Consider the following 18,567-nt stretch of genomic DNA (forward strand, 5'->3'; position numbering starts at 1 on the left):
ATATACTATGTATTAGCCCATATCTTCTACTCGTCTGACTATAGTGTGGCGTAAAAGAGATGCATCTGAAACACTTTTTAGCATTTGTGAGCACTTAACTTCAGCAAATTTCTGTAAGCACTCTTTTACTATTTGACCATCAGCCTTTTGGTGTTTGGAGGGACTCTTTGCACTCTAAAACCTCACTATAGTATTGGCAATTTCACCCTCAGATGATCGGGTTAACACTTGCTGCTGCACTTGTTGGTTTTTGGTCAACTTTTCTGCAAGCTGTCTTTTCTCCTCTATGTTGTACTTGCCAAACTTTTTACCGTGATTTGTTTCAAAATGTCTGTTAATGATGTATTCCTCGGTTTGAACTACTGAAATCTGGCAGATTAAACATATAGTTTTGTTATTTACTGATGTAAATAAGTATTTATCTTTCCATTCAGTATTGAATTTCCTGTTTTCTTCAGCCATAGTTCTTCTTCTTTTAGTAGCCAGGATAACTAGACAGAGAGTCCCAACACCTTAAAATTTAAATGATATCTAGTAGACGATAACTCGATAAATATGTAAATAACTCTTGTGGATTAAATCCATAAGTCTCTACTGGTTCCAAAAAGAAGGATAAAGATCTTTTTCCACCTGTATTTTTGCGTGTATATTCTCTTATTTAATACTCTTTACATTACCTCTGTAATCATTATCCTTGATTCAAAATTTAGTTGTAAGGATAATTGCATTTCAAATAGGTAAAATAGCTTATAATTATTTTTTTTTGATTTGTATAATATTAATATAATTTTCATATTTATTAAAATATGCTTAATTTGTTTCCCAGTAAATATCCATAAATAAATTACTAGTAGAGGAAGAAGGGGCGCACAATAAATGGCATTGTCCCGTCCGACCCGCAGGCCACACGTTGACCAGCCCTGCTTTAAACCATCCCCTCTGTATTTCTCTCTCTTTCTTTGAGCTATGGCATACATATATATACTCTTTTCTTATGAGATCAATTCAAAAATGAGATTTATCCTTGAAATATTGTAGTGGCTTTATCCCAAAAGGACAATGATATAGAGCGTTTTTGGGGTGTTTTTTTTTTTTGTTAAAGTTAATATTTTCAGCTGTTCAATGAGATACTTTTAAATTTTTTCAATATATTTGTTTTGAAGCTATGAGCCTCTAAAAAGCACATATTTTCAACTTTAAACAATGATAACTCGATTTATAGAATTTAGAATTTTTCAACATTGGAGTTTAAAATATATTCAGATAATGTATATCTTTGAACCTTAAAAATAGCCAAAAATAGAGAAAAAAAATGTATGGCCTTTTTCTGAAGGGCATGAGGTTAGCAGATAAACTCTGAAAGTTCAGCACCAATCTTACCGTATTTTAATTCTATGATCATAAAAGTTTTAAGTAACATGATATGGCATAACTAGTCTTTTTTCTCCACTTTTCTATAATTAAAAAAAATCAACATTTTTAATGATAAATTAACATGCTCAAAAAAGACATTTCTACAAGCTGTTGTTACATTCATGTGACACAAATCTAACGTTTATTTTGATTATATCAAAGTTGACATCGATTTTTGTAATGAAAATTGTGAAGTAGAACTTTGATCATTAATCTAATTTTTTTTATTTCGAATTGAAAAATATATTCCCTGAAAAGTTAATTACAGACAAAATATGTAAATCTAAATAAGTTTTTACAGATCACACATATATTGCGTATAAGTTTTTTTTTTTTTAACTATAGAAACATTTTTTTTATAAATAAAACAATCATAAAAAGAAGACGAAAAAAGGGAAGTGAGAAAAACACAAAACACTGACCTCACCTATAATACATAATAGTAAAAATAAAAATATCATCTGACAAATTAGTAAAAAAATATCTAATTAAAAATACAATCACAACACGCATGATAAAAAGCGAAATTCATTAAGAACAGGGTAAACTATACTTTTGTGAAGTTTAATATTTTCATAATTGGACCTTGCAATCATTTTTTGCAACTTTGTAATGGATTTGGATCCAATTCTGAACGGAACAGCTATGTAGTTGAAGTCATAAATTTTTTCCTCTTGTGGGCCCTCTCTGTAGGTTGTGAGTGAGTCGTTTATCCATTATAATCCATATTCCTTCTAAATATTCATAGTCACGAAATACATCGACGAGCGTTTTATTTTTGTTCCAGTCTTTGCAAGGGGTGTCTCTCTCTATATAATCAAGGACTCCTGTAAGCAGGACCGGGCACGAGCAAACATGAATTCAAATATGCATACAACATGGGTCTATTGAAAAAAAAATGCAAAGTGTTTGGTAAGATAATAACTAATAACTATTACTTACTTTGTGGACGCCATCTTTATTGTGTTTTGTAATTCCAATCATGCCCACCCAGTGTTGTGCTCCAGGGTGTAGAACAGGCTATGACAAGTATCCACAACAGTCTGGTGTTACGATCCATCTGTGACCAAACTAAGAGAGAAACCCCGGACTTGATACCGCCTGGCTGAGAACCATTCCAAGAGAAGCATATCTGAAGAAGACAGATTAGGGACCATCCAAAAGTACAAAGCTCTGATTTAATCTGTGAGTCTAAAAGAAGTCAGTCCCCTTGGAAGGCTCTAAAGAAGAGGTAAGGCAGCTGCTCATTTATGACCTTATGACTTAAAGACCTGGAAGAAAGGGACTGTTGACTCCAATTCTTTGAAATAAAGGATCATTGATGGAGATGCTAGATGAGATCCTACTCCAGGAAATGAATGTCCTTCACTTTACTTGTTGGAAATATGGATTCCTAATGTCTCAAAACTAGGAGTACATAAGGAGGATGGATATAAGGGATGACTGAATATAATTAGACATCGACAGCTGGCATATTTTACAGACCCACTATGGTAGATACATTGAATGAAGTCTAATTCTGTAGTAAGTCCCCCTTTTTATATGTCCTAGACTAGGAGCACTACTTTGGACAAACATTCATCACGTGGTCATGTGTCATGTGTTGTTACAGCTTACCTGCTCTTTTCCAAAAGATTTGTCAAATTTTCAGAGTTACAATGACCATTTCTAGTTTTATTTTAACATACCAATAGGCCATAATTTTTACAAGTCTATTAGACTATTGGTCAATTATTTCTTGAATGCCCATAAAAAAACAATGGATTGGTTCCTTGATATATTGATGTATGTTCTGAATAACGTAAAGCAGTCATGCCTATTTTTCTGACTAAAAAAAAAAAGCAACAAACTAAATAAATAAAGCGTGCATTAAAACGACACCAATGTTATTATTATATATACTTAAATCTATTTCTTGGGGATGCAGAACTTTTAAATAATAAAGTATTCAAATCAAGTTGTATAAAACATTATATGTAACCATTCAAGCATCAAGTAAAGGATTTAAAATCCTTCAAGAGGAATTTATATATTCAAAAATAAATATATAAAACAAAACAGCAACACAAAAAATCCACATAAATACAATGCAGATTTTGTTAAAAAATTAAAATATAAATACACATTAAATGTATTTATTGTGAAGAATCAGCGCTTCATAACTGAGCCGTGCAAGACATAATGATAATTGCCTTCATTTAAGAAAAAAAAATACATGCTTATTACATACTTGGAATGTTGCAAGTGGCAATTTTTTGTAACTCACAAGTTATGTCGAACATCTACAATGCCGTGCAAAAAAACTAATTCCACGCAAAAACAATTATTAAAAATGACATTTTTTTTACTCAAAAATATAAAATATTTGCCATACACTTGGCATTGCCCAGAGTAATTAGACCTCGGCTAAAAGACAAATGTTTCTTTAGTAATAAAGAAAATAACTATTTAATACTTATATCAATTCATGTGGTCTGTCCTCCAGAAAGAATGAAAGAATAATTGTAAGAGTTAAAGAATAAAAATTAATATGATGAGATGACTGATGAGTACTTTAGCCCCTCGAGCGCTCACTTACAAAAACAAACAAACTTTACGTTTATCATTCATATACTTTTTGCTTGAACAATTATGGAAAGGTAATTATGATTCAAAATGATTTTCATATACAGAATGGTAGGATTTGAGAACCATTTTTTCTTCTTGCGACTTCTTTTGTATTTTGAGGAATGAGAAATTTAAAAAAGCGAACGCTCCCTTCAAGCTTTTGTTAATTTAACTCAGTTCTTTTTTTGTTTCCTCGGACACTACAATGAACCATTATTTTGGAGTAATTTGTTTCAAATTTCCTTTATAATCATATGTAAATATAAAATATAGAAGACAAGAAAAAGTCATATACGTATTTATTACTTATTCATACTACGTAGTACGTATACTAAATAAATGAGTGACGTCATAAAAAAGCAACATCTTGTGAAAATATTATGACAAATATTGACCATACTATTTCCTCAGGGTAACGGTGCCCGATGCGCTACTTGGTTTAATGCTTTAGAGTTGTGGGAATCGTATTTTGCGCAAGTGCGCCTGCAAATACAACTTCTAGTTCCTCTGTTTTCTTTTGGACATAAGCAAACCTTTATTCATACATCATACTTGATGGCTGATGGGTAATTTTGAACATACTTATATCATATATTAATCATGATTTTTTTAACAATATAGCTTATCTGAAAATTTAGTACACAAAGAAGCTTTCCTTCACCAAAATATACCTGTAACTTGGTTTCAATCAAAATAATATTATCAAGAAAATGTCTTAATCTTATAATTTATTGTATGATACAAATAGTATTAATTGCCATTATATAAAAATTATGTTACGAACATCAATATACAAGGTGTATATAACAAATTGTAAATAGCATGTAAGTAAATTAAATAAAACTAAAATAATTTTTGCATGAGCCTATAGAATTTTATTCGTTACATGCGGAAGTAAAACCATTTAGATAAAAACAAATGTGTCACGACAATCTAAGTCTAAGGGAGAAATAGTTATAAAATTTGGTCAAAATACTTATACTTCAGGTGGAATAAGTTGAGTATCAAATTAAAGAATGGTAGTGGTATGAAATCCTATTAGAAGGGACATTCAAGGATCACGTCTAATAAGGAGATCAAATTGACCGGAGTCCGGAAGTATAGAGAAGCACAATTAAGATTGTTTGATGCTGCAAATAAAATATGTGAAGTATATATCTGTGGTGACGTCATCTGTTATCCCTTTGAGAGGTTACGGGGTAATGTGATTTGTTTGATGTTTAGGTAGGAGGAAAAAGAGCGGCAATTTGCAATTAATAAAAGGAAGTTGAATAGTAAAGACGTGTAGTTATGTATACACTAATTAATACCAGTCTCCTTGGAGGCGTGGGTTCGAATCCCGCCGCGGCCACGAATTGTTGTTTTAATTAGTATATTTATAACTACACGTTTTTACTATTCAACTTCCTTTCTATTAACTGCAAATTTTAAGAGAGGCCACTATGCAAGAGTATGCAGGTTAGACGGGTTTGATTTACAACATTTTTCGAATTTCGATTACGAATAGTGAGGAAAAGTTATTATCTACCTTATTTTATTGCCCTATGATGCCATCTTTAGGTAACACATCCAGTTCAATGTTTGAAAGGAGACAAAATTTATTAGCTTAGTAATAAGGATTAAAATACAGCATTAATTATTATTTTACCTTTATTAATTACGATGAACATTATTCTAAGCTATAAAAGATATAAATAAAGTTTTTTTCTTAAGCTACTCTATTAATCAAATAGAGCCAAAAAATTGATCCTTCCTTTCTGAATATGTAAAAAAAAAGAAATCACGTTCGAAGAAGATCATCAACGCCTTTTTTCTGTTTTTTTGTTCCATAGGATAATTTTTAAACTTTATTTCAATCATCAACTCAATTCAAAAATTTGAACTGAATAGATAAGCTATCGAGGCATTGAATGTCCATAGAAATTAGTTCAAAAATATAATAGCTACACATGAGAGTGGAGTAATTGTATCTGTCGCTGGATAAAATTTCAAAGTAAATCTCGATTCCAATCCCATTAAAAGAGTATCGTTTAGAATATAACTTTAACTTAAATTATTTATTTCTTTACACATGAAGGAAGAGGGTTTGTTGTATATTATTAATATATAACTTCCGTATAAATAACTATATATAAATGTATAACATAATATTCTGTAAATTATGCAAGACAAAATATATTGTCAGTTAATTAGAGAATATTAAACCCATCATTACAGGATGTGGGCTAATTACTTGTTAGTGAGCATAAAGGATGAATAGATAACTCTGGCATGAAATCTAAAGAATAGAAATGAGGCAATAAAGGAACAAATTATTTAGAAATACTGTTTATATTTACGTGTTCACAATCAAATGTTTACAAAACATTCATTCCATTTGGTGATCAATAATTCCCTCCATTTCTTTGTACATAGTTTGGACCTCCTTTTCGTATTGATCATATTCATCATACTAAAGACACTCTCAGCATCATAATTGACATTTGGGAGTATTTTTGTACCCAAGGTTTTCACTTGTTGAGAGTTCCTTTAGTTTTGTGTAGCCAGGGTTCTTTTGAAGCACTTCTTTTAACTTGGTCTTGAATGGCTCTTCCTTCAAATCTTGAGTCAGATTTTCTGCAATGGTCAGGCTAGTAAGAAGAGGCAATTTTTTCTCAAGCGCAGTTATAGCCAATGGTATTTGACGAAAAAATTTCTGTCTGAATACGATTTCTTCTCTTATGGAATCATTATTAATAACTTATTGTACTCTTCTGGTTGCTGCCAAATCTTCATCAAAGCGGTTAAATATTCTCTGAAGACGTCGAAGTGTGGTATTTAGTACTCCACTGCTTTTAATCAACTTCCCTATCTTGTTATAATTAGTGATAGAGGGAAGGGAATTTTGTACGAATTAGTTAATACTCTTTTTCTTCTTCCAGAATTCAAAAACATCTTCTTCACATTGGAAATAAGTTTGTTCGTTAGAGGAAACTTTTTTTGAACCATATCTGCGACCCTATGTAATCCATGACCAACAGATGTAATGCGAACCAATTCCGTTAAATTGGTTAAATTCGAAGATCTTCTCCTGCTTTGAGACAATATGTACAAGGCGGCATCAATGATGAAAACTTTAAGTCTACATGGGACAAAATCTTCTCCTAATAACTTATAAACTGATATGAAAATCTTCTTTACATTGTTTCCGTTTGCAATCTCAATATCAATCAAGTGAATAGGTAAGATCTCCGTCCAAATGGACAATCAAAATTGCCGTCGTTGATCTTCCTTAATGATCTTTTGTTTCATCTAGTGAAAACTAAAATGTCATTTTCTTTCAATTTTTCTTTTATTCAATTTAAAACTCCTTGACATATTTCCCCGACTAAGTTATTAACGACTCATCGACCTGGAGTAGTTTTTCTTGTATATTTTTCATTGAACTTGGAGAAATTAGGATGATCTACGATATTTAAAGAGATGTTATACGACACAAAATAACTTTGCTACGTCCAAATTGAATGATGTGCTGTTTAATTCTCCTTCGTTTCTGGAAGACTTATAAGTTGTTGATGTGATTGGAGGTTTTGGAGTGGCGGATAACTTACCATAAACATCGAAATGGGCACGAGAAACTGCTACAACAGCAAGACATATAATTATTCTCCCAATCATAATTCCACACACCAGTACCTCCATTGTTAGAGACCCATGAAAAAAAGGGGAACTTGCTTTGTTGACAATTAGTGAGGAGAAGTTGTTTAAAAGATGCAACCGTACCAATGTTTTTTATTCCTTTTTTTTAATATAATCTCTTTCAACCAATCAAATTCGCTTTTTTACAACGATTCAAACTACCCTGCATACTGAACATGTACATTAAATATAAATGATTAGGGCCAGGCATCGAGCAAGTGCAAGAAAAACGCAGAGGAGAAACAAAGGGTGCAATTGATTAAAGTTATGGTTTTAGAGGATAGAATATCATTTGATTCTGATATAGAAATTAGAATTTTCTATATCTCAAGTAACACAAAAACAGTTAATATAAAAAGTAGTCAAAATTTTCAAATTCAGGAATACTTTATTTACTTCGTGAAACTATTTTTTTTTGTTTCATGTTTCTATACTACGGATCTATTAACTTTGAGATTTTTCTTAAATTTATACAATTAAAGTCGCTATATGTTGTAAAATGAGTGAACAAAAACTAATGATTAACACTTTAGCCGTAGCAGTTAGTCTAGCTTTGCTGTTGGTATCAGGGCACCTCCCCTGCTGCTTACTCTTAACCATAGACTGCATCCTTCTGTTTGTTTCAATAATATCCCATGCTCTTCCCAAAGATGTCTCCGCCTCTGCTTTCATGCCATAGATATGATCAGGTCCCGGTTTAAAATCAGAGGTTATTTTAGAATCAGCAACGGGATTTCGATAATTTTTGCCCTTTGGTCGTGTTCTTGGAAAAAAACATTTCCGACTTATTGTTAAGAATGTTGAAAACGTAAGATAAATTACTGAGTGACGTCATATAAAAAGATACATCTTACGAAAAAAATATTAATAATAACAACCATGGTATCTTCTCAAGCTAACAGTCGCATTTGTTACTTGATTTAAAGCTTCAGTTTAGTTAAACTCATATAAAAAAAGTATTTTATAAATAGGAATCTGATTTTGGATGAGGTTTAGTAGGAGGCTGGCTCAACAAATCAGGTTAATTTTTTCCCCGGAGTTGTTATTATTATTTTTTAGAACATAACTCGCACCTTACATTAATCCAATAATAAAAATACATAATGTTTAAAAAAAAATAACAAAAAAGTAATTAACAATTCTCAATCACGACATTCCCATCGCATTAAATGAATTCAAAGTCTGGCTATATTCCTGTTAGTTTAAAATCGTGGAAAGCCAACTTGGCCGTTCTTTGTGAAGGGCGAACACCGCCGAAATGTGTTGTAGACATAAGAGTCTGGAGCCTGCATAACACCTTCGACGCTAAACGGAGTCCCTCCTTGGTTCCTTCGCAGCCGTACATAAGCTCATCTGGATCAGGGTGTCTCCCTATTTTCTCTATTAGACCCTTCCAACATTCTTTATAATGCCACTCAGAGTCCCCAAGTCCCGGAAAATGTGAGGTGATTATTATTAAATTATTCTTGCGGAAAGAACATCTAAATATTGAGTGAGTACCTTTGATTGAGTGTCCTGATGAAAAACAGTGAGTAACTGCAATGATTTGTTGTGGAATTATCTTCTATATTATTAAGTACAAATTTCTATGATCGTCAACGCATTATAACTCCAGGCACTTCCGGGTACTATCGCTAGTATTCTATTAAAGAAAGCAAATTTCCCCCTGGCAAGTTTTACCCACAGCAACTTTCACGACAGAGAATATTCCAAGGCTAGTTTTCCACAAGGCGAATAACCCAGAGAAAACTTTCCCATGGCAAATTTTCTAAAGGAGTGCTTTCCTGACATCAACAATTATATGGAAATGCTCAGACTAAATTAATGAACGTTCTAGACCGGTCTGAGATCGTTGTGACTTTCAGTGGGCCAAGCTAATTAACTCCTTTAAAACAGTCTTATTTGTAGGAAAAATTTGTTCTACATTTATCTGTCTTACAAAAAAGAAATGGTCTGGATCGGTCTCATTTAAAATTTGGTCTAGACCGATTTTTAAAGATGAATTGTTGATGACGTCATGTATGTTTTAGAATATTAAACACACACCTTTATATTGTTATGTGAAGGTCTTGCATTGGTCCACTATTTGAAAGCAGTTAACTTCCGATCTACGGTATGAGATCGCGGCCTAGTCTAAAATATCCGTCAAAATCGGTCTTGAAACACTTAAGAACGAACTGAAAAAAAATTCAGTCTTACACCGAGTCGCAACTCTAGTATTTACCCTATGTACAATATACGTAGTAAAGCTTACAAACAAAGTCGGAAAACGCAATGTGTTAGAGAGAGATGGCACATAGTCATTATATAAGCAATAATTGAATTGAGGGAATTGTTTTGTTGTCCGAATACATGGGGTATTGTTGTGTCGATCCTTGTTTATTCTGTCCATTTTATTCTTAGGACCAGTCTTTGGGAGTATTGATCTTTCCGACTGTCAGTTCTTGGAACCGGTCCTTAGGATCACTTTGTTGAACGGACATTTTTTCAAATGACCACTTTGCCGAATTACCCTATTGCCAAACGAAGACTGTCCCAAAAAAAAAATTATTATCTTTCACGATGATTCTTTCTCCAATAAGGGGTGTTTAATCTTGAAGTTCGCTAGCCGAGAAAAAATAGTAAAACACTACTGTGACTTTATTTATACACCGATTTTATTAAAATTTTCACAAAAATCAATGATAAAACATAAATTTAACATTCAATCCAAAACTTTGTATATATAGAGAATGCATGGGAGAAATTTAAGGGAATAGATTATAAATGATTATATATGATTTGATTTTACCTTGAATAATTGATCTTGTGGTAACTCCATATGGTGCAGTCTTACTTACTTAGTTAAGTAAATCATAGTAACACTCACCAAAAAGTACCCCTTCTCCCCCAGATTCAGAGATCAAAAACATCTCTGTCCACATCTCGTAACATATCCATAACTTCTAAATTCCGCTCTGCTAGAATAGTCAGGGAAAGGGCAAGGAAGGACGTAGACCCCAAGGAAAACATAACTCTGACGTACAGAGAGCCTCCCACTCCCGATGACGATCCCTTATCCACTCCTCATGCAACCCCACTCAGAGACCAGGATCCTGCTGGAGTAATACTATAATTGTTTTCACCCACTGGTCAGGTCACAGCTGAAGAACTCCTCAACATAAGAGGAAATGGCAAGCAGAACCACTATTCTCCGGTGAACTCTCCCTAGTAAAATAGACTTAGATCTTAGGACCTCTAATTTTCAGCAGACAAATGCAAACTGATCGAAGCTATTCGATCAAGCCTACCCAAGAGATTGCAACCGACTTCTTTGAAGTCAGAAGCAAGTACTATTTGGCAATAGTCGACTGATACTCCAACTTTCTTCTCGTCCACAAATTCAGAGACAATATTTAAGTCGTTTATAAGCAGTCTCCTCCACAACATCACCATCTTTGGTAGACTGTTTAGATTTTTTTCCAACGGAGGACTTCAATTCACAGCTGTAGAAACACAAAATTTAAGCGCTCGTTGAGGTATCGTACATAGACTATCATCACCACACTTCCCTCAATTTAACAGACTACCAGAATCTACCGTTAAGTACATTAAGACTATGCTCTTTAAAACTGGGATCACAGAATCTGAAGCCTTTCAGAAGGGGCTACTCGATTTGAGAAACACACTGCTTCGTCATGGCTCACATCCCAAATCGTCTTCCGAAGACCAATGCTATCAAAGACCCCCGCATACATACTATCACATGCCGAGAATTGGCAGGAATGCCTCCCCAAACTTGACCGCTATATCGCTAAGCAGCATGAGTACGCAAGGAACAACTACGACAAGACATCAAATCAGCTCAAGCCCATCCCTACTGGCTCCAAGGTCTGAATCTAGGGTCCAACTACCAAAGTCTGGGATTTGACTGCTACCTCCTTCCATATGCAGAACACTGTGTAGAAACCGACGCTTGATCTTGGTTCTAAGAAATTGCCAGGACTTCATTGCAACACCTTACTGTAAAAGTACTCTCAAGTATAACGGCCAAGTCGACAACACTTCAAACCTACGACGATCTCAGAGATTGAAATTTGCTCCAAACAAAACCCCTTCGGATTGACTCAGGGCTCAAAAACGGGTGTGAAGATAGACGTTAAGAGATCGCCTCACTCCTCATCCCTAATCTTCTGACCTTCTGACGTCAGGAGTCATCTCTCAATCTGTATATTTGTTATGTAGGTATATATATAGAGAACGCATATGAAAAGTTTAAGTGAATAAATTATATAAAAGATTATAAGATTACCTTGTTTATTTGATGTTATGGTAACCCCACAGATTCTTTAACCCATCTCTAAATATTAATAGCTGGTTCATGATATCATCTCAAAAGAACCATCAGCTCTTTCACCATGAACAAGGCACAAAATTTGAATTCTTCCAAGCATGTTTATATCTTTTATAACTACGAGAAATTTCCGAGAGAAAAAATTCCTTGAAAACATCGCATTTAATTATTGTATATAGACTATATACAGGGTTTTCAAAAGGAACTTCCAAAAGAAATTAGGGAATTTTTGATGTCATTAAGAACAGATAAATACCATGATTTTATTATGTAACAGTATTCTTCCTCTTCTTCTCCCTTGACTCTAATAGTGAGTGTTTTTGTGAAAATGTAAAAAATCGAGTATCGAACTATAATTAAATATTTGTTGTCCAAAGTGGCTGAAACAGTCTCTTGACAGTTACTCACCAAAGTTTCAGCCATTTTGGACAACTAATATTTAATAACAGCTCAATACTCGATTTTCTGATTTTTTTTCCATTGTCTGTGTACTCAATTTTAATTTCGATTACTAAGTGGACAAAAAATATTATCATAGCTAAATAAATACAAATAGATCACGTTTTCCGAGTTTTGCTACATACACTATTAGATTTTTTTAATGAAGTAATAATAAATAAATTTAATTTCACAGTATTTATTATTTAGTGTCTCATCTCGGAATTTCCCTGAATTTCTGTGAAGTATTTGTAATTCGCCGGGATATGAGAAACCCTAGTTCAGGTCAAGTGATGAGCATATATTGTTCATATTTGTCATGTTCTCCATTTTACTAATTGTTATTCATTCAAAAAAATGAAAATACTTCAAACAAGTTTGACTTGAGATAAACAGTGACCCCTCCAATAATCTTTCGAATGATTTAATGCCAAGTATGTTTATTATAAATATATATACATATTAGACTGTCCCATTTTTGGGTCAATATATTTTTGTTCCTCCTCAAAGACCTTTTCTGTTAGGAACAATAAAAAAACTGACTTTACTAAAATTTCAGACCTCTTGAGCCATTTTTGACGTAATACCCGCCATTTTTAATTGAAAAAATGTATTTTTAAATCAAGCTTAGCCCCTTTTTAGGCTTCTCGTGCCGGTCCAAATATGATGATGCTATGATTCAAAAATTGTACTTTGATATTTTTTAGTATTTGGCTTATCAATAAAAAATACAGTAAAAACAAAAATTATATGAATGTACAATAGGCCTTAAAATAACCCATCAAATTTAAATGTCCAATTATACCTTATCCAAAACTTTTGTGCTTTAAGCTCTCTTTATAATGAAATTATAACCTGATTACATCCTAAAACTAAGGTTAGTCAAAATTAAATAGTTATCATTCGAAATTTGAATTCCATTTTAGTAGTAACTTGAATCTGTAATTTTTTATTAATCGTTCAATTGGAAGTGCAGAAAATTTCAGCCAGAAAGACCGATAGAATTTTCTTTATTATAAAGCCTTGATAAATCTCTCAATGGACTAACTTAAATTGTTATTTTTTAATATCAAAATTAATTTTAAATTAACTAAGGTTGGGTAATTTAATTTAACATCAATTACTCTAAAGTTAATTAACTTAAACAAACAAAAATCTCGAAATTAACTTTAACTTAACTAGTTGATTTTCATAGAAATCGAAATTAACTTTAATTTAGCTAGTTATAAAACAATAAAATTATAATTAACTTTAACTTAAATAGTTAAAAATATAAGTTAACGGACCCCTAACTGCTTCTTATACAGCATAAACAAAGACCAAGGTCACGAAAAAGGTTAAAAAAGGATCAATATTGTAAATGTTTGATTAATACAGTTGAAATGAATGTTAATTATTAGGGGAAATGATTTAATGCTCTACCAAGTTTTTATTTTAATTTGAAACTAAAATGGCTTGAACCAGGCCAATAATGACCTAAAGGACTCAAACTTTGAGCAAAGTAAGATTTTTGATTGTCTCCAGTAGAAAATAACTATGTGCATTTTTTTTTGACCCGTTTTTTGGGTCAATATCCCCCCCCCGATATTCACCAAAAAACGGGACAGTCTAATATATATATGTATGAGTGTAAGTATTTTAACCCCAACTTCTCTTGTGTGTTGTGATATTTTAACCGTTAATAATTATTATTTAATAAAAAGATTCGCCAAACTACGTTCAAATGCAAAAGAATATAATATTTGTGAATAAAATATATTAACGACATTTCTCGATAAAGTATGTATTCCATTGACTTTGACCTCCAAGAATTCACAACTTAAGAATAATATTTATACTTTAGAGATGGCATCGTTATTAGAAATGAAGGATTTTTTTTTAAATTATCCAAATAAATAAAATGGAGTCAAAAATAAAATATGAAAAGCGTATCATACATTTGCTTGACAATTTAAAAGACATTTCCGACAATAAACAAATAAAAAAATATTTAGATGTATATCATGAATATATCTATGTCTCATTTTCTGTAAAATAATTGAGATATTATTTGTATTTTTAGCGAATTTCATTTAATACGTGAATGTAATTTGGGGATCCAGGACTTTTATAAAGTTTTACGTGAAGTTCTTTTCTAACAAAAAAGAAAGAAAAAAAGAGGAACAAAATCAATTGTTATGCAATTTTTTTATTATTGAGCAGGGTGTTAGATGAGATTGGGGCTTCATGCACCGGCGATTTTGTTATGATGCAAGTGTCTGATAGCGTCTATTTTTTACCAGTAGACCAGTAGATAGTTGATGTATCAATAACCTGTACTTTAGTTGTGGGCATCATGGCAAAAGCTGCTCCAAAAATAAAGAAGATTGCATTTACAGAGGAGGAACGCCGTTGGGCCGTGAAGATGATTTTTGTCCACAACAACAGAGAGGTTTCGCATTGGAAGGTCTCAAATTTAACGGTTGTCTCGATCCAGACAGTGCAAAAAATAAGTTAGACTCTCCTGGAGCTTAGCTGAGTAAGCACTACTATGACGTCATTAGGAAGGAAATATGGAACCTCAGAAGTTCAAATCTTAAGCAATTGATTATTTTGTCTGGGACTACGTTAAATCATAAAGAAATCGAACATATCATGCCTTCAAGGACTCGCTGATTAAAAGGAAACAATGACCAACATGCCAAGGAACTAACTCCTCAACGCTTTCTCCTCCTTCCGAGTCCGGATCAAGTCTGTGATTGATGTTGGAGACAGATACATCCAATACATAAATACAATTCGGTCCCATATTCAGGCAAATCGGCCGAAAAATGTGGCCTCAGTGATGATTTAAATATTTTTATAAAAAATGTGTCAATTTTTATATAAACACTCCGTATTATGTTTCATTTAACAGGGCTTTATCTCACAAAACTACAAAATTACAGTGTATTTTATTGTTAGGTGTCGATTTATATTTTTCCCCCTCATCAGTGTTCTGAACGTTGATTGGTCAAATTTGAAAGAGCTATTTTTGAGAGAAATTCTCAACAATTATTAAATAATATTTAGATGAGTTGGAAAACTACTAATTGATTTAGGGCCTTTTTTTTTTTTGGTTTCTTTCCCTATGGAAGGTTGCATAATACAATAAATTGTGGAATTTACTATATTTGTTTTGAAATGCATCTCAAACAGTAATTATTTAATTTGTTTATATCCATTTTTGTAGAATTTTTTTTTCAAAGACTAAATTTTGCCTCCCAGGGTTAGAAGACATATATTAGTGATTAAAGTGTTTGATTACAATTCTAGTATTTTTTACGCAAGGTAAATAAAATTTAGACTATAAATATATGTTATATGAACAATTTACACTAGTCCATATACATCAGTCACTTTAATTACTAACTATTTATTTGTCCAATCATTTCATTTTGATCCATTAAATTACTACCTTATTATGTATTAGCAGTAGTAGGCATTTTTGGGAGTATTAGGGGTCTGTCTAAAAGACAAATTTTGCTTTAATAATATCGAAAATAACTCCCAAAAAAATCATTAGTGTTACTCGACGTTTTTCATGAGACACGCAATCACTCAATACTTAGATATTCTCTCCTCAAGAATAATAATAACAGCTAGAAAAAAGATAATAGTATGAAATGATGATTAATGAGTTAGAGAGTACTTTATTCTCTAGAGCGCTACCTATTTGAGCCTTTGCAACAAACGCTCGGTGCTACATGCAAAACACCTGCAGTATTTCATTAATATGACTTAATTGTTATTTCTTAGATCAAAAATATGTATACAATATACATCAGGTAGCACTATATACAGCCCACAATGTATACACGCTCAAGAATACATGACAAATGTTAGCAAGTTTTCATTAATATGACTAGATTGTTCTACTATTGTAAAATTTAGCAAGATAATTTTTTTATTATTTTTCTCAATCCCCATTAGTAACGGGTGGCCCATCTAGCGGTTTCATTTTGAACTATCACTTTTTTTTACGTCTGACAGCTGTAGTAACATTCTCATTGTGTATAATATTTTGTAAAAGGTCTCGGGTTTACAAAATGCTTAAGTTTACGCTCGAAGAAAATTGGGAAATACTGAAGACTTACTTCCAAAATGGAGAGTCTTCAAACGAAACTGCAAGAAAATTACGTCGGTCGAAATAAAGCGCCTTCCAGGCAGTTTGTGGATAAATTTGTGAAGCGTGTGCGCGAAACTGATTCGTTGATGGATAAAACAACGCGTTCCCGTGTTCGTCCAGTGCTCATAAAAATGATCAAAAGTTCTACTATAAATTCATGTACCATTTAAGAATATTCATTTATTGCTTTATCTTAACCACAAGTAATTTCTAAATTATTCATCTCAGATTTTGGTTGCAACATGTACACAATATATATAAAGGTGATACCTTGCTAACACAAAAATACTCAGTTTATTTAGTTGCCATCTGCCAATTTATTTTACTTCTTTCCTCCTAATCAGTGTTCTCAACGTGGATTGGATAAATTTGAATTAGTTCTTGTGAAGCTGTGAACAATTTGCAACAATTATTGGGTAATCATTCCATAGTTGGACCAGAATTGGCTAACAACCAACTGATTTTGGGCCATATTTTCCTTCTTTCTTTTCAGAAGAAAGGTTGCGTGCTATACAAAAATACATCTATTTAAATGTACGCAACCTCTCTCAAAACTTGTAATCCAATTATTCTAATTATCTACATAACATCCAGTATGAATTGATTTAACTTTTTAAGGGGTTTGTAGGAGTAAGACTAATTGATGAGTAGACAATGATGTAGCAGGTTTATTAGGTTACCTCTATAAGTATTTTAATATTACATTACTGAAGACTCATTGCCTAGAAGAGGAAATCATTCTTTTCTTCAAAAATAGGGCGGGTTTTTTTCGTTTTTTTTTAGTATTTTTTTCAAATAAAATAACTACATATATGTTTATCTAATTTTGGGATATATAAAATTGAATAGGATGATTAATTAGACGAATCCCTTAGTTTAAAGATTACTTTGACTTATTCATAAGATTTTATACCATTCCAATATATTGAACCATATTTAATATTTAGGACCAAACACTGCGGTCCAATTTGTTCCCATTCCGTCCAATCCAACTAATTGGTCCTTATATACGTTAAAATTGATCCCTTTTGAAGTCACTGAGGCTAGTGTTTTGTCGGTCCTTATTTATTCTGTACAATTTAGTCTTAGGACTGGTCCTTAAGACCGTTGGGCCATAGAAAGGTACAATTATACAATTCAATTGCAGGTATTTAACAATATCAACTTTTACAAAATACCTACTCTGTAATTCCTGAAAATTTAATTCAATTCTCTTGATGTTTAAGAAAGCCGTGTTCTTTTATTGAAATATCATATTTTATTAGATCACAGATTTTGGTGTAGGACATTCGAGTACACAAATATCTGCCCACGCTCTCCAGACAATAAATGAGACTAATTGAGAACAAAAGAGAGGTAAAAAATTAAGACAAAGTACTTTCATATTGCGCAGTAATAAAGATAGAAGGTGCTAATGCCGAATTAAAATTGATATATGTCTCAGGATCAGAGTAAATGAAAACTTCATAAAATATTAGATAAATAAATGTATAAAAGTCCATTATAACTTCTATTTGATCCATTACACCCCATGATTAATTTTGAAGGCTATCTGAAGATGACTTATTTTCCAGCAAATGATGCAATTAAACGAAGCAATTGATTGAAAAAAAAAAAAATTAGACTGGGTGAAATATTAAGAATTTATATACATTAAATATAAGTTACATCAACTTGATTTTTCCCATTTAGATAATGAATGGGAATCTCCAAAACACTTCTATACTTTCGTGCACGCCTCTTTTAATTTCTTTCGCTCCGAAAAAAACTGCATTTTGTAACATATCTACTTTATTTGTTCTATTTTTGGTGAAGGTATCATATATAATTGACACTTACATTTAGATTTTCATCGTGAACTCCAATCCAAGATAATTAATTTATTGAAGCTCCAAAACACTATGAAATGAACCCGTCATATATTTGGGAAGTTTCCCCCAATAAAAATTAT

This window comes from Lepeophtheirus salmonis, chromosome 6 (assembly GCF_016086655.4).
Source record: "Lepeophtheirus salmonis chromosome 6, UVic_Lsal_1.4, whole genome shotgun sequence".
In the NCBI taxonomy this organism is placed as follows: domain Eukaryota; kingdom Metazoa; phylum Arthropoda; class Copepoda; order Siphonostomatoida; family Caligidae; genus Lepeophtheirus; species Lepeophtheirus salmonis.